The sequence below is a fragment of the Scardinius erythrophthalmus genome (genome assembly GCF_964197995.2).
Source record: "Scardinius erythrophthalmus genome assembly, chromosome: 22".
Lineage (NCBI taxonomy): Eukaryota > Metazoa > Chordata > Actinopteri > Cypriniformes > Leuciscidae > Scardinius > Scardinius erythrophthalmus.
Genome location: NC_138242.1, coordinates 2713507 through 2737500, shown reverse-complemented (window position 1 = coordinate 2737500; position 23994 = coordinate 2713507).

Below are 23994 nucleotides of genomic sequence, written 5' to 3'. Positions count from 1 at the left end.
CCGTGTCACATGTCTCGTCTTCATGCTCTATATTGACTATGGTTTAAATAATAAATTTACATTTGCATAAAGCATTTATATTTATCCATGTCCACGTTGATTAGAGTATTACAAACTTGAAAAGTATTAATTTAAGGTACATTTAGAACAAATAAAAAAATGTGCGATTAAATGCGATTAATCGCGAGTTAACTCATGACAATCATGCGATTAATTGCGATAAAAAAATGTAATCGATTGACAGCCCTAATATATATATATACATGCCAATCTCTAGGTATGGTGAAGGCTATGTGATGATGTGGGCTATTTTAATTCCAAAGGCCAAGGGAACTTTATCAGGATGCATAGTATCCTGAATCCAATCTGCCTGCCTCTATGGGAATTTAACATAGGGGTGTCCAGACTTATGCACCCTGTATTTTAAGGAAGAACATTTATTTATTTACGATACAATATTCATTCACAAAGAAAATTGGTGTCCTTAAAGGTTGGATTTTTCCTATGTTTTTTAATTAAGGCATTAAGTTAAATTTCCAAAAGATGATTTTTTATTCCTCTTTTTAGTCAACTTTAGCATGGGTGTCTAAACTTATGCATAGCACTATATATATATATATATATATATATATATATATATATATATATATATATATATATATATATATATATTAGGGCTGTCAATCGATACATATATCGTTACTGGTGGGCGGAAACCACTTATGTAAATTTTTTGCCATAAATCATTACTATTGGTTACCCTTTACGTCTGTCTGTGGGTTTTGCAAATTTTTAACCAATGAAAAGTATTAATAGAATAGAATACAATAGAATAGAATAGAATAGAATAGAATAGAATAGAATAGAATAGAATAGAATAGAATAGAATAGAATAGAATAGAATAGAATAGAATAGAATGAGGCATTTATATAGCGCTTACATATGTACTACTGTACACCCAAAGCGCTTTACAATCATATCAGGGGTCTCTCCTCAACCACCACTTAATAAGAGCGTGTGACTAAACCTTGTAACTGCATTGGCTCCTCAAACTGTCAGTCAAACCTCATAACTCCGCCCACCTCTCTCCTGAATGAAGTTCTGCACACAGTTTGGAGCGTCTCTGCTTGTTTGCAATGCAAAGGTAAATAAAAAATGTTCTTTTAAATAAGTACAGCATTTTCTTTACTCAAGAAACAACATATAAAGGCAAATGTTTTATGTTTTTGAGGAGCAGAGAAGAATGTCTTAGTCTAGCATTTGTCATTGAGTCATAGCCAATAATGTCTTAAATAGCTTTAGTTGACATAGTTTACATAAATACCTATTATTATAATTTTTTTTAATCAACATGCACTTATGAAGTACGTGGGTCCTTGGATGGCTCATTATATCAAACTAGACAACTTAGCAATGTACATAGGCTATATAAGTTCTTATAAGTCTTATATTATCTGATCAGCTTCATAAGTGAAGACACTTTACTGTAGATCCATTAGTCCTGTAAATGTTTCAGCTTGTCTGAGAGGATGAATAAACACACGGTATGAGATATCAATGCACTCGTGTGCAGATGAGGGTCTGACACAGATTATGATTAATTCTGGATCCGTCAGTCAGTGTTAGTCGAGTAGATGTCAGTAATGATTGAACTGATGACATTTTCGCTATATATCAGGGTGTTTGCTGTCTCTCTGATAAAGCCCATCAATATCGTTAACCATATGAGCGGTCAGCGTCTTACCAGGCTATTTGTTTTGCTGTTCATTTCATTAAAACAGAATACAGGTTTTGTATGTTTGTACCATTTTTTTAGACCTTTTATGACATTTTCTTTGACATTAGTGATAAATCAGGAAGGAATGAGGCTTTTGTCTCTGAACAAGCGCTATTGATCAGGAGTTCACTGAGTTCTCATGAAACTCATGTTCCTCCGATTCCAAGAAAACATCCTGAAATGACTCAGCTGTGTTACTCTGAGAACGGTTTTCATAGGTAAAGCGTCTCTCAGTGCTTGAAAAAGGTATGACACAACTGGAAGCCCTTGATGTAACAATAAAACACTTAAAAAGACTAAAAGTAAAAAGATGGATCCACTCAAACTTACTTTGCAGCGTGGAAGTGAGTGTTTTTCTGAGAATGTAGCTGTATAAACTATATGTGCAACAAGCCAGTTTGTGTATGATTATGTCAATATATTAAAATAATGCATTAACAACAATTTGCAATTTTGTATAACTGAAAGCGAATGACACTGGAAGCCTCACATATTCAAGTCAAATCTTACATTAAAATATCTTAGGTGATTAAGCTCTTCAGAAAGCTCAAACTATGTTTCTGGACTTGACAACAAGATTAATATTGTTAGCTATGCTAATTCTGCCATTGTAAAGGGTTGAACCTGAAGACAACATGATAAATGTCTCATGAAAGCTCACTGCAACCCTCCAACCAGCATTCTCCTTTACGTGAACTCCTTGTTATGTTCCCACTTTACTCCTTGCTCTTTCTTTCCCCCATCCCTTCTCTTGTTATCGAATCATCCTGTTTTTCCAGTCTTCAAAGCGACGCTTGACGCCGTGCTCCAGACGCTGCATGGGCCGATCATCCGCTACGCTAAATGTCTCCAGTAATGCGCAGCCTCTTTCTAGCGCAGTCTGAATTCAATCAAAAAGATTTAGGAATCGTCCACGACACAAACTATGGCATGCATCAAATGTGCCTTCAGTTACACTTTCCAGCTGCTCAGAGCCCATAGTGTGTAAATGTGTGATACAAAAGAGATTTATTGACTCCGTTTGTCAGCTTTCATCATGAGGCCTGCGGCGATACTGCCAAGAGCTGCAGTGTAGAGTTTAGGGAAGAAAAACAAGGTCGGGTGGCCAAACTGGTTATGTTGATCCGCACCAGCTAAGCATTGGTAGTTTACCAGCTCAAACCCTTTTGACCAAGATGGTCTCTCAGGTCAGCCTTGGCCTTATCAAGGGTTCAGCTAAAGCTAATTAGCAGCTAAAGCCCCTGCTGGCAGATGTTGTAATTACACCTTCTGGTTCTAAACACATTTTCTCCATTGATGTCTATTCAAAATTAGCCATAAATTTAGATTAAATTTCAACACAGACTCATTGGAAAGAAGTACCTGTGGCAACAGTTTTGCAAAACGCAAAATACGTACCAATACGTACATATCACTGAACACTAGAGGCAGTAAAACAGCAAGCACTTTTAATCGTTTTCACACACAATTATGATTACAGGGGCAGATTATGAATTAATAAAGACTTGTTTTCACGCGGCTCCTTGCACAATTATGTAATGACCTCAAAACACTTTTTACCATAGTGCATGATTTGTAAATGAATATATTTTGGAGTTTTCATCTCTTAATCAGCTCCATATGTTCAGTTTTACTGACGTACAGTACTAAGCTTGTTCAGTAGCTCAGCTGTACAGGATCATACTTGTGATGTGGAGAGATCGGGTACGAATCCTGTAAAAGACGAGTCACGATAAAAGAGCTCAAAAACAAGAGTTTGAAAACAAGCTAAAATGGCATGGTTACGATTGTGTTTTTACATCACACTAGAAGATATATATATATATATATATATATATTGTGTTTTGCAAAAATGTTACCACAAGTGTGTTTTTCTAATAATCTATGCATACATTTAATTTATGCAACCTGATCAACCACATAAACCAGCTTTGACTATCTAGAAACCACACGAAACAAGCTACCACTAGAAGATATACAGTATATGTTCAGCAGAAAACAAAAGTCAATCCATATGTCTCAGAAACAACACAAACACGTTCAAGATGATACGCTTGTTTTTGTGCTTTCGTGTGTGTAAACGTCTCATTCAGAACATCACTGAAGAAACGTTACCCCGCATCTCATTTTCTGCTGTTCTAAACACTTACAGTACAGTATCTCCACCGCGGAGACAGAGAGAGAAGACATACGGAGTAAGATAAATGTCACAACACTTCCCATTTTCCTCTCTTGCTCAGATAAGACCCGGCACAGATGAAAGCCCAAGCTGAAATAAAACAGAGAAGCGCATTTGTTCAGTTCCAGATAGCATCGGCAGGGATACACACAGAGGACAGAGCTGTTTTAAGATGAATGTGACAACTCCAATGGAGATTCTCACACATCTATTCAAAGATGTGAGATGTGACGCCTCATATTTATCAGTCCTCATAGTCAAAACACACTCTTCAAATCAGCTCAAGCGTGTTTGCTTTTCAGGAAAAGAAGAAACGCTGATGAAGGGAGGAAGGAACAAAACACAATCCAACGAAATTAATCCGTCCTCTTGTGTGATCTATATCTAAACAAGCACATTGATCTAAGAAATGAAGATATGGAAAGAGCCTTTTATCAAAATGGCCAAGGGGGGATTCGTTCCCAATTTCAGAGGAACAATAAAATGGAACAACCCAATAGACATTTTGTACCAGAAACTCTCTTTAAAATAATACAAAAAAAGTGCTGGAAATGGCAAGAGTTTCCTTGAGGTGAGAAACAATCTCTGGTGATTTATTGCTCTTTTAACATAGACTTTCAACACGACTGCTCTGCAGACGAAAGACGAAACACAGGGCTCGCAAAACTTTCCCTTCCATAAGTTACAAGAAGAGAAAGAAAAACACTAAAAAACCCATTTGGGATGTTTTCAGAAAGTCGAGTCTAACTTCTGTGTGTTGTTGACACCATATTAAACTAAGTTTAGTGGATACTCTGCTAAGTAAAAGAGCTTACGCTGGTCTGATCCGGGTTTCAGGCTCTTGTCAGGACTGGGAGAACAGCAAACCTCCGAAGGATGATTCAGGATTCATGCTAGTTTTTCTGAATGGTAACCGCCAGAATGTTATCTTATCTGAGGTGATTTGTGGTCTTGTGTTGGTGTTAAACTTATTAAACTTTGGGAAGGTTTAATTAAAAGTGTTTGACTATAAGAGGCTGGAGAATGAAAGAGAGATAGCAGGTGTTTGGTCAGGCTGTAATTATTAGTTTTGGGAGTAAATGTTTTTGAAGGACAAACATTCATCCGTCTCTCATTCATCGGTAGCGCTGATATGAATAGAGCTCATCGAGTCCAGCCTTTTCAACGGTTCGCTCTGCACAGGTTATACAGGATAACTGTGATGTCTATTCATCTTTTCTCTTCTTTTCTCCCTTTTAAAGTAAGAGTGAACACGGAAATGAAAATGTGAACATGCAGGCAAGGTAAAATAGTTAAATATTGACTTACATTTGTTTCTTACATTTATGCATTTTCCGAAGCAATTTTCCTTGCACTCGACATATGCATTTTATCAGTTCATGCGTTTTCTTAAGAGTTGAACCCATGACCTTACATAAACTGGCTTTTCTTTATTATTTTTGTAGCTTGATTCTACATGATAATTGCTATGCTTGTAATAAGGGAAAATGAGTTTGTGTTCGACAGAAGAAACATCATCATTTGGGTTTAAAACAACATGAGAATAAGCAAGTGGTTATAGAATTGTTTTTAAATGCATTGTTGAATTGGGAAATAACATACTTTAAAATAATACACTAAAGTACGAATTGAATGTAATGTTTTTACATGAAAATGCATTATAGTTTAAATTTATATAAAATGTGATTAGTTGAACTTGTGCAGGAGTTAAGTACATCTTTATATGTAATTTCATTAATTATTTCTGTTGTCTTTGAAATATGGTTAAAGTGTACAGCTGAATGTTGCATAATCTAAAATATACTTTAATGTCATTTCTGCTGAAACTTGTATGTCATACATTTGTCATTACACATTTGTAATGAATACATTGCAAATTAGTATTTTTAAAATATATTAACTTTAAATGCAATATCAAATAAAACAGTATACAGTTAAAATTACAATAAAGTACTTTTAGTATGTTATTCAACACATCAAAATAAGTGCACTTCTTTAAAAGACAACACAAGTGTACTTTTGTGTGTTAAGAAACAAAGTCATGAAAGTGTGCCATTTCACTTAAGTGGCCTTTTATTTCATTTATATCACCTATTTTTTAAGCATACTTTTAAGATTTGAGGTACACTATAGTGCAATCAAATTTCTTTTTCACAAGGGTATAGGGAACAATCTGGATCCTGCTATGTGTCATGTGTGGGATATTTCAAGCTAATTCCTCACTATTATTACTGTACATTGTTTACTCGCAGCTGTAGGAGGGAGTATAGGGTCCTCCCACTGAATTAGACACCATCTGTTTTCTAGTGCCCCAAAAAGGTCTCTGAACAACAGAGAATGAGTCAAGATGCACTGCTGGTATGACATCACATAAGATGATGCCATATTAACTCATTGGTCGATGAGCATCTCCATGGCAACCACAACAAATCTACATTGTTACACTCTCTGTGTGAATCTCCACGAATCAAAAGCTTCTCATAATGTGCAGTTTAATACACTCAGAAGGCACGGTGAACACAATGTGCCGGGGTTGAAAAGATTAACAGTAGTTCTGGAAGTGAAGTTAATTGGTTCAATTGCGCTTGTACTTTTATGCGTTTTGTGTTAAATAAATTATTTCTTTGTGGAGTTCCTAAAAGAGTTTAGGCCACTGAATGTATTTAAATCTCGATTTGAATGAAGAAATTGCTGTTACAGTAGCTCCATTAACCTGTATCGGGAAAAGGAACAATACACAGAATGTTATGGATGGATAAATGGATGGCAGAACCATGAGTTCACCAAGTGTAACATGTTCCTGGATCGGATGGATGGAAGGATGGATGGGTAGATGGATGGATGGATGGATGGATGGATGGATGGATGGGTGGATGGATGGATGGATGGGTGGATGGATGGATGGGTGGATGGGTGGTGGATGTGTGGATGGATGGATGGATGGATGGATGGATGTGTGGATGGATGGATGGATGATGGATGGATGATGGATGGATGGATGGGTGGGTGGATGGATGGATGGATGGGTGGGTGGGTGGATGGATGTGTGGATGGATGATGGATGGATGGATGGATGGATGGGTGGGTGGATGGATGGATGGGTGGCTGGATGGGTGGATGGATGGATGGATGGATGGATGGATGGATGGATGGATGGATGGATGGGTGGATGGGTGGTGGATGTGTGGATGGATGGGTGGCTGGGTGGGTGGATGGGTGGCTGGGTGGGTGGATGGGTGGATGGATGGATGGATGGATGGGTGGATGGGTGGTGGATGTGTGGATGGATGGATGGATGGATGGATGGATGGATGGATGGATGGATGGATGGATGGGTGGATGGATGGATGGGCGGATGGATGGGTGGCTGGATGGGTGGATGGATGGATGGATGGATGGATGGATGGATGGATGGATGGGTGGATGGGTGGTGGATGTGTGGATGGATGGATGGATGGATGGATGGATGGATGGATGTGTGGATGGATGGATGGATGGATGATGGATGGATGGATGGATGGATGGGTGGGTGGATGGATGGGTGGATGGATGGATGGATGGATGGATGGATGTGTGGATGGATGGATGGATGATGGATGATGGATGGATGGGTGGGTGGATGGATGGGTGGGTGGATGGATGGATGGATGTGTGGATGGATGATGGATGATGGATGGATGGATGGGTGGATGGATGTATGGGTGGATGGATGGATGGATGGATGGATGGGTGGGTGGATGGGTGGCTGGGTGGGTGGATGGGTGGCTGGGTGGGTGGATGGGTGGATGGATGGATGGATGGATGGGTGGATGGGTGGTGGATGTGTGGATGGATGGATGGATGGATGGATGGATGGATGGATGGATGTGTGGATGGATGGATGGATGATGGATGGATGGATGGATGGATGGATGGATGGATGGATGGATGGATGGATGGATGGGTGGGTGGATGGATGGGTGGGTGGGTGGATGGATGGATGTGTGGATGGATGATGGATGGATGGATGGATGTGTGGGTGGATGGATGGATGGATGGATGGATGGATGGATGGATGGATGGATGGATGGATGGGTGGATGGGTGGATGGATGGGTGGATGGATGGGTGGATGGATGGATGGATGGATGGGTGGATGGATGGGTGGATGGATGGGTGGCTGGGTGGCTGGGTGGGTGGATGGGTGGATGGGTGGATGGATGGATGGATGGATGGATGGATGGGTGGATGGATGGATGGATGGATGGATGGATGGATGGATGGATGGATGGATGGATGGATGGATGGGTGGATGGATGGATGGGCGGATGGATGGGTGGATGGATGGGCGGATGGATGGATGGATGGATGGATGGATGGATGGATGGATGGATGGGTGGATGGATGGATGGATGGATGGGTGGATGGGTGGGTGGATGGATGGATGGATGGATGGATGGATGGATGGATGGATGGATGGATGGATGGATGGGTGGATGGATGGATGGGTGGATGGATGGATGGATGGGCGGATGGATGGATGGATGGATGGATGGGTGGATGGATGGGTGGCTGGGTGGCTGGGTGGGTGGATGGGTGGATGGGTGGATGGATGGATGGATGGATGGATGGATGGGTGGATGGATGGATGGATGGATGGATGGATGGATGGATGGATGGATGGATGGATGGATGGATGGGTGGATGGATGGATGGGCGGATGGATGGGTGGATGGATGGGCGGATGGATGGATGGATGGATGGATGGATGGATGGATGGATGGATGGGTGGATGGATGGATGGATGGATGGGTGGATGGGTGGGTGGATGGATGGATGGATGGATGGATGGATGGATGGATGGATGGATGGATGGGTGGATGGATGGATGGGTGGATGGGTGGATGGATGGATGGATGGATGGATGGATGGGTGGATGGATGGATGGATGGATGGATGGGCGGATGGATGGATGGATGGGCGGATGGATGGATGGATGGATGGATGGATGGATGGATGGATGGATGGGTGGATGGGTGGATGGATGGATGGATGGATGGATGGGTGGATGGATGGATGGATGGATGGATGGATGGGTGGATGGATGGATGGATGGATGGATGGGCGGATGGATGGATGGATGGATGGATGGATGGATGGATGGATGGATGGATGGATGGATGGATGGATGGGTGGATGGGGGTATATATTCTCCCACAAAAAAACAGTTGTAATAATATTTCACAATAGGTCTGTTTACTGTATTGTTTTATCAAATAAATGCAGCATGGTGAGCAGAAGAGACTTAAAAACATTTTTTAAAGAATAATTTTGTGTTGGTTTTAGAAGTGACATTTGTTTCTGATGGTTTTAAATGTGTTCTTGTTCCTCCTCCGTGTCTCGCACTCAGATCAGACTGTGGCCTGAAGGACGAACACTCTCGTCGAGAGGCTATGACTACAGAATCAGTCCACTTTGAGGATTCGCCTCTCCTTCCAAATGACAAACAGATACAAGGACACATTGGGTAATCATGTAATCATGTGAACATCTCTTTAGATGAGCCAATTTCCTCAGTGTTTTGCTTCTGTCCCTGCTCAGCGTCTCAACACGAGCTCCATCATACCTGATTACCTTTAAGCCGAAGAGACACACAGACTCCACTGCTGCAGCCAGAGAGCATTATGGGATGTATTTTACCGCTCCCTAAACAATCTGTCATAGTGTGAGCGTACGTAACCGCTTTTTCATCTAAAAGAGAGACTGAAACCAAAACGCAGAAGAACTTGACAGATTTTGAAATGATTGTCTCCATTACTCTGATGTAAAAGCGAGCAGCTCTTCATCGAGTGAAGAGCCACTAGTGTGGCAACACTGTAATAGCGCTCAACAAAGCACTCATTAATACCTGCTGGATGTGCTTAATTAGCTAACGCATGGAAAGTCATTTTCAATAGAGAGATATGGAATAATTGTTTCTTTTGTGCGTATTGTAATGCCAATGAAGAAGAAATATTCAGAGGCTCATGGAAGAGAATAACCTCCACAGTTTAACTGTGCATCTGTGATGACGCTTTTCTTTACACAAAATATAATGTAAAACATAATTCATTACATTTATTTATTTTGATTTAGGGGTGAAATATTAACCCAGAAGAAATTTAAAATTCACACTCTTTTTAAACTCATCAGCTGATTTTATTTTTTATTTTTTTTGCTTTTTATTAATTTTTACTTCCACCTCGCTAGAGGAAATATTGCCCACAATATTTGAGAAAATATTTCAACATCCAAAATAATTTAGTGTAGCATCTATATGTACCAGTCAGATTATCTTTGAATATATGATAAATAAAAGTCTCATTTCACACGATACTGTCAGTATAGCAGGATATATGTAAATCAAATATTAGAGGAAAATCTTCTTACATTATTAGATATAAAACTTAGTTTAGATTAAAGTTTAATTTGTAGCACTAAAATTACCAACTAAACAATAAAAACAAAAAATAAATTAAACTTTAGTATTTAAAAAAATAAAACAAATCATAGAAATGTTCTAATCTAAACTAATTCAAAATATTAACAAAAACTACAATAGTATATAAAGAATAATTAAATAATAATAATAATAAGTTTAAATGGCCTCTTTTTTTTCCCACCCAGACTTGCTTTTCCTCAGTGGTAACATGTGAAACAGGTCCACGTTAAAAACAGGCAATAGTATAAAATAAGCATTGTATTTTCTACAAACAACATTATAATTTTAACAAGGAGCATATGTGTCAGTTTGTCAGAGACGTGTTATTGAGAGAGAGTTGAGAGAGTGTATTGTTGGGTACAGAGGGCAGGTGAGAAGAGAAACAGAGGAGAACGCTAATCAAAGTGAGGATTATCCAGCTTTAAACTCACGAATGTTTCCAGCAGATAATTGTTCTCCGAGACTCCAGGACATCCCTGAACTCCTAAAGCCGCTTTCCTCCGCTGGTTTATGCATATCGCCATAGAGGAGCGAAATCACCGCAGCGCATTCAAAACTCTTTTGAGACAAGCCTTGTCTTTGTCCAAATGCATGATACACTCTTAAATATACAGTAAAGGTTAATTATTGGCATTATAACATCTCACTTTCAGGTCAAAATGAAGCTCTCCATTCAAAACCATTCAATCTTGCTGAAAAACCAAACTTTGCCCTCAGACAGGACACACTAGCCCTCAACAACACACACACTACAAGATAGTCTTACACACTGAGATCAGTTCAAAACACAGTTACAAACACCTCAGTTTGGCAATCAGGAATCACTTTATAGCTCCATGTCTATTACAGTATACAGCATAAATATAGGGATGTAGATTCAGTGAAATTCAACAATAAGATTTAAAGTCGCCCTGTGGTGAAAGTCCAGCTTTTAATGTTGTTTATGTGTCTATGTGGTGTGTTTAATCTGCTTTAAGACAAAGCATGTGTAAGTTCATAAGTCGACAGCATTGCTGAGTATTTTCTCCTTAAAACTGCAGTGAACCAAAGAGAGTCTCAAAAACACGCTTTGAAATCGCTGGAGTTTCTGACGTCACAAACTACCTTGTAACCAATCAGATCAACGTGTGATCGTCAACCAGTGGATCTCTGAGCTGAGTGAGTGAGTGGAGGCGGGGCTCATTTGCATATTCATAGAACCACGCATACTAAATGAGGCAAGGGTGTGGAGTTACATTCAAGATATTTTAAGGCATGAAGATTTGTTTTTATCATGGAAAAATGCTTAAATGTGTAATTTTGGTGATCAAAGATGAGTTTTAAGGGATAAAATCATTGACTACAGGGGGACTTTAAGAAAAGTTTATTTTCATTACACTACTGTTAAGAGATCTTGCGGTAGATGAAAGGCATTAGAAAAGAAAAGTTGAAATACCAAAGAATTAAACATGAACTTGGAATTGCAATACAATACAGTATACTGTCAATAACAGTACAACATTAATCAATTCAGCATCCTCTGCCAAATGGCATTGCAGTAGTCCACTGTTAATGACCGTATTTGTCATATTAGAGCAGTTTATTAGTCATCTGACAAAAGCCTTTATCTACCTCCCCTGGAAATGTAAGAAGTACTTGGCTACAAATCAGTTTAACAATGAGTTTGAGGGACAACATGTGCTACAGTATTTACAGTACATAGAAAAGTGAAAGTTCTCTCATCTAAAGTTCTGCTACTGTATACTGTAATTATACTGTATAAAACCCCTGTAGACCAACTTCACTCATGGTCATTCCTGCACAAGAACATGGTTAACAAGTGCTTTGTATTTCATCAAGAACAAATGTCCCCTTCATTTATCTTTTCCTCTCCGTCTCCCACTACTGGGATTCATTTTCCAAAACACATACCGTAAAACTTCAAATAATAGCCCGGGCTTTTATTTTCCCAAATAGCCGAACTGCACCGGCTTGATTTGAGACATGCGTCTATGTGAGACAGGCCTTTAATTTAGTGTTGAGATGTTGTTCATTGAGTGTAGGCCTAGAGATAACGATCCAAATAGCATAGGCTGATAGACGGAAAGCATGACAGTAGGAGGTGACCAAATCTGTGTTTGTGTTTAACAGATCAGTTAATGTCAGCATTAGCCTACTATATTTCCGTATGTCTAAAGGGGGTCGCACACCAGACGAGAAGCAAACACATTATTCTCTATGAGTGTACATTGCCTCAAATCGTCGTTAATTTATATACTGACTTCACCCTGTGCTGCAATATACATTCAGTTTTACACTCATTAACAGAAATCAGCTGCTTGAATGAAAACTGCTGATGTTATCGGATTTTCAGGTGATATTCTCAATTCATTCAGTTAACGGACGCTCTGAGGTAAAGTGTTCAGACTGCAGACTAAGTAACGATTGTATTTAATTGTACAGTGCAATCATAACATAGTACAGACATGATCTTAATTCCATAATATCCTTAAACATAACAATATTGCTGGCCATAAACTGACAAAGTGCGCGTCCGGTGTGCGATACCTCGAGTTGTCATTGACGCGACGCGACGCTTCTCGTACGGTGTGCGACCCCCTTTAGACTTTTGGCAGCATAAAAAAAGGAAATGATGTGACAGCCTTGGGCTGAACAATACAAGTTACGGGTAATATCCATCGAGCCTATGAACTAGTTGCCAGAAACACATCACAAGAAAGAATGAAGGCTACCCTGTAAAACAACTGCAATCATGTGATACAAAAGGACCCTATTCATCACTATCATCATCACCGCGATCCTCAACTACAAGTTCATTGGCGAACTCCTCCTCCTCGTCGCTCTCCTCCACTTCTCCCTCTCCGGCCTCCGCTAACTCTTCCTGCCTTGCTTATGCTAACAGCTCCCGTCCAGATCCGCAGGGCTCTCTTGCGTGCGCAATCTGTTCAATAGACCTCGCTTAAACAGACGATCTGAGGGGTTTTAGAAGATTAAATACAACCAAAACTAAAAAACAGACCGAGCCTCCATTTGAGACCGGCCTTTATTTATCCAAACCTGTAGACACACCAGGCGTGTAAAAGAGACAGGCGTCTATTTGGGACTCGGCTATTATTTGAAGTTTTACGGTAATCCCCCGTGACCCTATTTACATTATCCTGAGGTTCTGATTGGTGTGTTTTGCTACTTAATGTTTACACTTATTTGAGTTCACAGTGTGACAATTTAGAGAATTATGGTGTGTAATAGTGTTTTCTGAATGAGAACATGGATAAACCTGTGCAAAATGAGGGCATTTTTGTGTAGAGTTTTGCAGAAAACATTGAGAAAATTGGAATGTGTGTGAAAACGTGTCTTTGTTTCTAGAACTGAATGAATGGTTTGGGAAATTGAGTCAACTGAACCAGTTATAGTGTGTTAGTGTAACGGATCCATTGGAGGCAAGCTTATTGAGAACCGAAGAGCAGTTTATTTAAACAAAACAAGATTAAGCATAAAACAGAGGCGTGGCAAGAAACAAAACCATGGACATAAACACGAACATAGACTTGAGGGCTTAAATACACAAGACTACTGACCTGACAAGGGACACCTATGAACAATGAAACAATGAACCAATGACAACATGAGCATCAGACAAGGGAACACATGGCAGGATCACATGACTTTGAACACGGGATCACATGACAAACATGAAACATGACAAAGACAATACCGAAACGTGACAGCTAGCAATCGAGCAAAACTGTAATGGCTCCATTTAACAGCTGAACTTTTAACATCAATGGAACATTTCCGTTGCACAAGAGGCTCGTTATAATGAAAAAGGGTTCATTAGATTGAAAAAATGTTCTACACAGTAAGAAAAAATGGTTCTTTTCAGAAATGATCACTGAAAGGTGCTTTGGGGAATCAAAAATAATTCTTTAACAGCGTCAGTGTGAATCCCTGTGGGGTTTTAAAACCTTTATTTTGAAGATTGTAGCTGGAAACAATCATTCCACACTTATGCACTCTTCTCTTCTCTTCTCTTCTCTTCTCTTCTCTTCTCTTCTCTTCTCTTCTCTTCTCTTCTCTTCTCTTCTCTTCTCTTCTCTTCTCTTCTCTTCTCTTCTCTTCTCTCCCTTGTGGTTAGGAAGTCCTAAAGGCTTTGCAAATGGAGGTCAAGGGTTAAGCTGGAGCTCGGGAGGGTGATCCCGGATCCATGACCCATGATCAAGAACTCCAGATCTCTGGTTAGTTTCAGGAAGATGGTATTCCTGAAGCCTGTGATGGAGAACATTAGCAAGAAAGCCAGATCTCAGAAGAGGAATGAGAAGAATGTGGAGTGGAGGCAGGTGCAGTGTGTGTGTGTGTGTGTGTGTGTGTGTGTGTGTGTGTGTGTGTGTGTGTGAGTGTGTGTGTGTGTGTGTGTGTGTGTGTGTGCGTGCGTGCGTGCGTGCGTGCGTGCGTGTGTGTGTGTGTGTGTGTGTGTGTGTGTGTGTGTGTGTGTGTGTGTGTGTGTGTGTGTGTGTGTGTGTGTGTGTGTGTGTGTGTGTGTGTGTGTGTGTGTGTGTGTGTGGTTCACAGCTGCTGGAGAACGGCACAGATGGACTGGTGATTATTAAAAACTCATGACACAACATCTTTTATCTGGTCAGCTTCACAAAAGTGTCTTTCAACTGTTCCTCAATGACAGTATAATTAAAAACCTGATCAAAGTTTTGATGAACCAAAAGAATCAAGATCTGTATATTTTCTGAAGAAAAGTTACCTTGTCTGCAGTCAAGGCCATTCATTCATGAGGACCAAAATTAGCAAAAGTATGAGCCCTTTATGTTAAAAGGAAAAAGTGATATAAAGTTATGGGATAGCTGTGACTGGGTATGTTTAGGTCATAATAAATAATAAAAAAAATAATAATAAAAAAAAATATATATATATATATATATATATGGTTCATAAATTCCATATCTCTGTTTACTTTGTGGAGAAGAGAATATGAGTATCCTTAAATGAACAGAGCTGCTCATGTTCTGTTAAACTAAAAAATGAAAAAGACATGATTGTTAGGAAATGATTGTTACAATTTTTAAAGTTATCATTTATAGACATTTTAAGAAAGAATCATTTACCTGTTGAGAGTGTGTTGACAGTCTGTGTATAGTTGTATAGTTGTGTAGCTGAGCTCCAGAACATCAGTAAAGAGGAGGCTTTGACAGTTACAGAAGGCGGGAATAAAGAACCCTAAACTCCAACACAAAGAACTATTTCAGCATATTATAGGGTTCTCCAGGACGATACGGTTCTAAATAGAACGTGTAAAGAACCTTTAAAGAACCATATTTTTTTAAAGTGTGGCTTCTATATGGTTCTTTGTGTTTCCATTACACTTTAAAAAAAAAATGCAGTTTTGTGAAATTTACTCTCCAAGAAAAAAAAACAGGGCCAAATGTACCAGTATTTTGAACGACAGATAACATTGTTTTGTGTTTTAGGGTTAAAGGAAATGTCCGTAAGCTTCGAGGATAATGTTCTGACAGAAATTACCAGTAACTTTTCCTTTTTTCTATATGGATATTTGGAAACACTTTATTTTGATGGTCAACTTTAGACATTCTACTCACTATAAGTAACTTTGTAACTACATGTCAACTAACTCTCATTAGAGTATTAGTAGACTGTCTGATTAACATCTGCTAACTCTTTATTCTGATGCTCCTCAACAGATATTCTACTGCAAGTAACTTTACAACTACATGTGAAATTATTCTACTAACCCGAACCCTAACCTAACAGTCTACTAATACTCTAATGAGAGTTAGTTAACATGTAGTTGCAAAGTTACTTTTAGTTAGTAGAATGTCTAAAGTGGACCATCGAAGAAGTGTGACCAGATAACTTCCTTACAGTGGAAGTGTAAGTTGTAGACACTTTAAATGAGACAAGGTGCAGCATTTATCTTTGAAGTTGCAGGTAAAAGGCAAAAAACAAAGACGTACAAATTCAAATCCCTCTTATTCAAATGATTGGAAGTCCAAGTGATATTTCTTGAGAACAGGGGAGAAATAACTTGAAATGAATTGCACATTAACAGACGATCCGAGCCCATTTGAATGGGAGGCGGCGAAAGAGGAAGAGATTAAGAATTTTAATAATCTGCTGGAACGAACCACAATTCATGCCTAATGCCACAACACAACAGAACGGGGCTCCAGGGGCGAGAGAAATTATCTCCATCAAAACACCACCTCATCCAGCTGAGAGAGAGAGAGAGAGAGAGACGGGGTATAGCGAAAGAAGGAAATGAGGAATTATTCTTTTCCTCTGCCTTTATTAAGCCTTTGCATCTGAATGCAGAGAATAACGTCTTATAGGCGGGAAATTGTGTTGTGGGTAAACTGGCAAAGTTCAACATGAAAGCCAAAGTATGTATTAAAGAGATTGTTCATCCAAAAATGTAAATTATGTCATTGTTTACTCGCCCTCATGTTGTTCCAATCTTCTTCCTTGGAATACAAAAGAGAATATATGCAGAAAGTGGCAGAATATTTATGCTTTTTTATACAATGAAAGTGAATGGAGAAGGATGATATTTACAAAAAACACCTTAAAAGCACAATAAAAGCACTCCATGTATATATATACCTTATGCGCCAGAGAAACGAGGGCGCCGCCATCTTTAGAATATTGTCTTTGAACTTCCGTTTTTGCGGTCGCTCTGTGTATCTCTATGGCATCGCTGTCCAGGAGTAATTATCTTTTGAAGTGGATTTACTTAATGTAAAGTTAACGAAAGTTATCATTGTAATGTTTAAAGCAGATGTCTTAATGTCAGTAGACCGGGAAGATTTTAAAACGAGCCGTTCATTCATAAATATACGCAAGATCGCGGTGAAAATACAGACCGGAAGTCAAAATACAACGAGCGCAGCGCTGAAAGGGGGCGGGGCTACATAAGGGGCGGTGCTACACAAGGGGCGGGGCTACACAAGGGGCGGGGCTACATAAGGGGCGGGGCTACATACGGTCTATAGTGCGCTATATGTTCTAGGTCTCCCAAAGACAAAATGTCACTTATGTCATAATTTACTCATTCCAACTCCATCTGACCATCCTCCATCCTCCTTTCTTTCCTGGAAAACAAAAGAAGACATTCTGAAGACATCCAAGCTGTTATGTTCCATACAGTGAAAATTACACCAAAAAAGTGTCATAAAATATTTACATGTGAATTATGCACTATATTACAAGTCCTAAAGTCATATGAAATATATATGTGAAATGTAAGCTGTTATTAGCAGAAAAACTTTCTAGAATGGCCCTCAAAGAGAAATAATTGTGGGAAAAGAATTCCTTGTTAAGAAACATACTGTACACTTGAGTGACCTTTTATTTTATTATTATATTAACTGCAAGTACACATTTTTTATACTGTACTTTTAATGTTTGAGGTTTAATGCACCTTCAATACTATTAAGTATTACTATGATGTCATTGACATCAAACACAATGCACTTTGAGATTTGAATATACTATATATGAATGAGATTTTAGAGCTATTGAGGAATTGTACTTTAGGAGAAATGGAGTATGATTGAGTCATAGACCAATTGTGTGATGCTTTTTTAAAAAACCTTTTCAGCATCCCTCATTTTCACTGTATATGGAGCATATGATTTAAAACCTCTCTTTCTCTGTCCCACAGTCATACAGGTTTGAATGACATGAGGGTGAGGAGATGATGACAGAATTTTCAGTTCTGGTCTCTGTTCCTTCCAGTGCCAGTGATGAGATAGAAGCCATAGAAATAAATCAGAGAGCGCATCTGCATATACGAGGGGTTGAGCTTTAGATATATACTGTAATAAAGCATGCGTTTCTCTCCCGGAGACATTTCCCAGAGGAGTCAACAGATGCGTCCCATTCAAAGTGGCACATCGCATTACGCACACAAATGTTATGGCTCCGCAAGATGCATGATAGCCATTTTCCCATCTCTCTCTCTCTCTCTCTCTCTCTCTCTCTCTCTCTCTCTCTCTCTCTCTCTCTCTCTCTCTCTGTCGGCTGCCAGGGAGTAAGTGAAACGGCTTTAGCTGCTGGTTGATTGGATGTTGAACATACTGTGGTGAACCCTGGACTGTCATTGTCTGACAGCTCACAGAGCCGAGAGAGAGAGAGAGAGAGAGGAGAAGATGAGAGGAGAACATCTCTGGGGTGCATTGGGAGGTCAGGCCAGCTGTTCCTCCTCTATAGCATTAGTGAGAAAGACTGAGGAGAAACTGTGAGGAGGAGAAACCATGAGAAACTGCATCAAACACAACGCAGCAGTAATTCGGTCCGCGCCGCTCGCCCTGTGTACGAGGAACCAGAGGAACACCGTCACATCATTAAAGCTCAGTCTCGGCCACAAGTGGAAACGGACAGATTCGTCTTCATGGAAACAAAATTTGGCATATGAAAGAACAGAAATTGAAACGAGTCACATGATCCTTCAGAAATCATTCTGATTATCAGTTGAAAACAGTTCATAGTTTTGTGGAAACTGTCATATATTTTATTATCCTGGATTATTTGACCATTTTTTGTCTTTACTGTCACTTTTGATCGTGCATCCTTGCTGAATAAAAGTATTGATTTCTTATATCACATGACTTTGGTGGATATAAGTTGTTCAAATATTAAAAAGCAGTCACAGATGAAAGAACGTCAGGGGTTTGAGTGACAAAAGTGAGTCGAGGATGACGTCACATTTTTGGGTGAGCTGCTTCTTCACATACAGTAATATTAATGTATCTAAATATTTAAAAGTCTGTTTGTTTCTTGTTTGCGAAGAGCGACAGATCCTTCTAGAAGAAGAGTGAGACACCAATGTTACCCCAGAGCGCTGATAGATCGAGTCTGCCACAGGCTGCGGCTCATGATGACACCGTGTGTGTGTGTGTGCGTGTGTGTGTGTGTGTCGGGCTCATCAAAACAAAGACAAACAAATTGACGTAATCATGAAGTTGCCGGCAGGGTGTCATTTGTGTTGCAAAGGCAAATGGGAATACTTGGAGTGATGAGACCTCGCCTCCTCATCTATCCGTTGCCTTCCCCACACACACACTAAGGCACACACACACACACACAGCCGTGAGCACACTGCATATGTGCGCTGATTCATTTCTGTGGCTCTGCATTGGGGATTTTCAGATACTCTGGTTTTCCAGCAATGGGAAGATGAGTAGCATCTCATCGAGGGATAATCTTGTTATATTTGTTAGACAACAGACTTGGTTTATTGAACAAAATTCATTGGCGAGACCCTACTTTTTCAAAAATTAGAAGGCCGTTTTTGTCTAAAACCTGATTGGATAACTTTCATTGTAAAACAGCTGATTTACACCATTTTTTTGATCTTTACACACCAATTGAATTCTGTAGTAATGCAGTTGCTTGGAAACTGTGAAACTAGGCCTGTAAAATGGATTTAGAGTTGATTTAGTGAGGAATAGAGTTTCAGGCCGTGATTCACGATTCAGTCTAATTTGCCAATAGTTCAACTGACAGATCAAGCTCAGTTTAAAGCAACACACTTTTTTTACACACTTTTTACCTTAAAATGATGTTTCCAAAATGGTTTCAGTGGTTCATCAACTCGTAACAGGGTGAAAGGCACTTCTGGATTTGCTTTGCCGCCCTATATCTGCTATAACCGCACTATGCAAGTTTGCCAGATCAGGTAGCATTTCTGTAGTTCAAATGAGACATAAGAAACTACAAATTTGACTTGCTTTACGGCAAGCGTTACAATAGTCATTATTTGTTTTTCTTCGTTTCTGATGTCGCAATATATCATACTTTCATGAAATCATGCAACATACTCTACCTTGTCTGTGGACATCGTTCATTCCAAAGCCGGTTCTGGATAAACAGCGAGCGTGTGTGCGACGGTAGGCTGCGGTATATGCAAAATTATTTATGATAGCGGTAATGGACAATTCTGCTTCCAACCTGTAGGGGGACCGAAGAGGAAAAGTTCCTTAGTGTTGCTTTAAATAAATATATATAAAAGTTGTATTATTACTAGAGGTGTAACAACATATCGTGCCACAATACATCACAATACAAAAACGCAACAATATGTATCATGGATAGTGACAATTAGTATTAGTATAATTCATTAGTATGTGTATAATTCACCAAAAAAAAAAAAAAAAAAATCTGTGTGAGGAAAAAATTCAAGTTTTCAGAGTTTCAGTGTCAGTACCACAATAATGTTGAATATAATGTATAATAATGCAATTGGGGAATATTTGTGCGTCCTGATAATGCCACATGTCTTATGCTACCAGTTAAAAAAGTTAAATATATCTAGTCAGTGACAGAGCGCAAACATTTTCAGCTTCAGAATCATGAATATTGTTATTCTGGTGTCTCTTTTGTCCTGACATTGGGTTTCCAGCAACAAGTCCAAGAATATTCATTTACACACACAATGCAATACCAAATTTGAGCATTTTAATCAACAGAGCGTTTTTTGTTAACGTTTTACCAAATGTCTTTGATGTCATCAGTATCGTGATATGTCTCGAATCGTGACATGAGGGTATCGTTACACCCCGACTTATCACTATTAATAAACGTAATAATCACAACCTATGGCATATACACCTCCCTTTCTATGACACACTCTCTCATGATGCCACAATATACTGTAAAACAGCTCAATGAACTGTATTAAGGGGCTCAGATTTTATAAAGCTTATCACAATAACCCTGAATCATGTGCACCCGCTCGTGTCTGACCCCAGTTTTGTAATTATACCAGTATTCCTCATGCAACAGCACACAATGGGGGTTGCAGTTGTAAAGTCTGTGTTGAGTCAATGTGTTACCATGCCTGTCCTTTCTTCTGGTGGTTTCCCAGGCTGGGTTATGACGGAGATGCCCTTCTAGCACCATAAAAAGCCCGATCTCTGTCCCAAAGGCTGCAGGAATGTAGGGAGAGCCTAATAGTGTCCTGAGGGGCTCTCGCTAACACTACATTAACCATTAACTAGTGTCTGTGTGATGTGGAACACGCTGGAACATGTTTACGAGAGCGAGATAGAGCCGACGGCCTCCTCACAGAAGCTGAGATAAGGACACAGACGCTGCTCAGAGACGGGACAGATATGGCACGAGTAAACACAGATAATCACCTTGCATTGCTAAATCTGTCACTAGCAGATATGAGTTCATCCATGACTGTTACGTTTCAAGCCAGAGCACGGCTTCTGCCATCTTATCTGGCCGTGCAAATGATTGGAACTGATGTAGAAAGATTTCTGTCAAATTTCTGTCTTTACATCTGAAGGTGGAGTCACTTTTTAAAAGGGAGAGTTAACCAAAATATTTAATTATTATTTAACTCTCATGTCATTCGAAACCTGTATGTATTCTTTCTTCTGCAAAAGACAATAAAAAATTAATATTTTAAGAATGTTTGTAACTCAACAATTTTGATGACCACTGACAATAAAAAAACAAATCTTCTTTTTTGTTCCACAGAAGAAAGTAAGTCATATTGTTTTGGAAGACGTAAGTGATGACAGAATATCATTTTTGGGTCAGTTATCCCGGCTTTAAGCATGCATAATTATTCCAGCCCTCTTAATATGATGAACAGGATACAATGTCATGTACCAGAGATTCTTAAAAATATCATTATTCAAAACCAATTCCTGTTTCCTTATGCAAGCCCTGCCACTTCTCCTTTTAAGAGAAATTTGTGTTATTTTTTTTTTCAGAAAGCATCATTCTGCAACATCATGAACATGAACGCTGTTTTGCACCATTAAGGTGTTAATACAGTTTAACACACATTTCAGTTTTTCAGTTACACACTTTCTCATGCACATGCGCTCTTCTAAAATCTGACAGAACGTCGCTTACTGTATATGTGTGTTAGGATTACAAACGCCTCTTCCATAAATGAAACCATCAATATGTGGCGTTTAGATCCTCTTTGGTCATGACATCTTTTCACTATATGAATTTTCAGGCCAGAGTTCTTCAAAACTGAACTTCGGCATACAAAAAATGTGTAAAATGTAAAATGTGGCAGTTCCCTCGAAAGTTTACTTTTTGCCTTGTCTACTGCTAAATCAGACTAAAATCATATGCTACATTATCCTGTTTGTCTTTTTTTATATGAAAAATGCATACAAACATTAAACAATGTGAATTAACAGAGTGAAAACAATAAACGTAGGGGTCAATAACTCACCATATACATATTATTTTGACTTTTTTGCTTTACATTGTCTAATTGTATGCATATAAATGTTAGTGAATGGAACAAAAAAACTAGTGCTGAAAACACACAAACACACACACACACACACACTTACACTCACACTCACACTCACACTCAAACACACTTACACTCACACTCACACTCACACACTCACACTCACACACACACACACACACACACACACACACACACAATCTTCAACGGCAGATTTTCTATGTTGTAATGAACATCTTGTGTTGCCAGTGAAAAGAAAAATAACATTACACTCATTTCTTCATCTTTTTCCCGGATCTTTCCCAAGCTCGGCCTGTGTAAATAAATCTTGCTCATATCTGTTTGATTTGGCTCCCCGTCCGTCCGTCTCACAGAAGAGCACACCGCTGCACTTTATTATGGCATTGAAAGGAAGAAGAGTTATTTAAAATGTGTTTGTGGAAAGTCATTATGGCTCTGTGGCATTTAAACTGAATGAGAGATGGTGTTATTGTGAAGCTCTCAGTCGACAGCGAGAATCTAATAAGAAAACAGTATACTGAAATAAAGACTTATTAAAGAGAGAGGATCAAATGAAGGTGTCTTGGCCCTCAATCACACACACTTGATTGGCTTTTTCTTTTCTCCTGCCTGGCTATTTTAATTTGATCAAGCTCACATAGTTTATTTTTATTATTATTGATGCGAATAAAATGCATTTGAATGAAATATGATATTGTATCCGTTACTCATTTGTAACTTTGTATTTGTTTGTTGGTTTTCAATTAAGTACCAAAAAATGTCATTAATAATTTACACAATTTAAAAGAACCTTTGTTCCTTTTTTTTGTCACTGGTGTCATAAGGGTTAAAAACTTGTAATTTGAAAATATAAAAGATTGAGATAAAGTACTTCCAATTAAGGGCAAAGTTCAGAGGAAGACGAGTTCAAATGTGGTAAGTATTGTTTATTTATTTTTTTATTTTTTTTATTTTTTGTAGTTTTCCAATTCATTGGTGTTATATTGTTTGATGTTTGTTTTAAAAAATATATATATATATATATATATATATATATATATATACAGGGCTTGACATTAACACCCGCCAACCCGCCAAATGCGGGTGGATTTTGCTCGTGGCGGGTAACACAGTCACTCCAACTAGCCACTTTGGCGGGTTGAATAATTGTAGTCTTTTCAAAAGGCATCTGAAATAAGTGTGACACTACGACACTACAACACTACAACTCCCGTGAGTATTAGGGCTGTCAACGAATATTCTAAATTCGAATACTTTAAAAAAAAAGAATTTCGAAGGTGAAAATGAATATTCGAATGTGG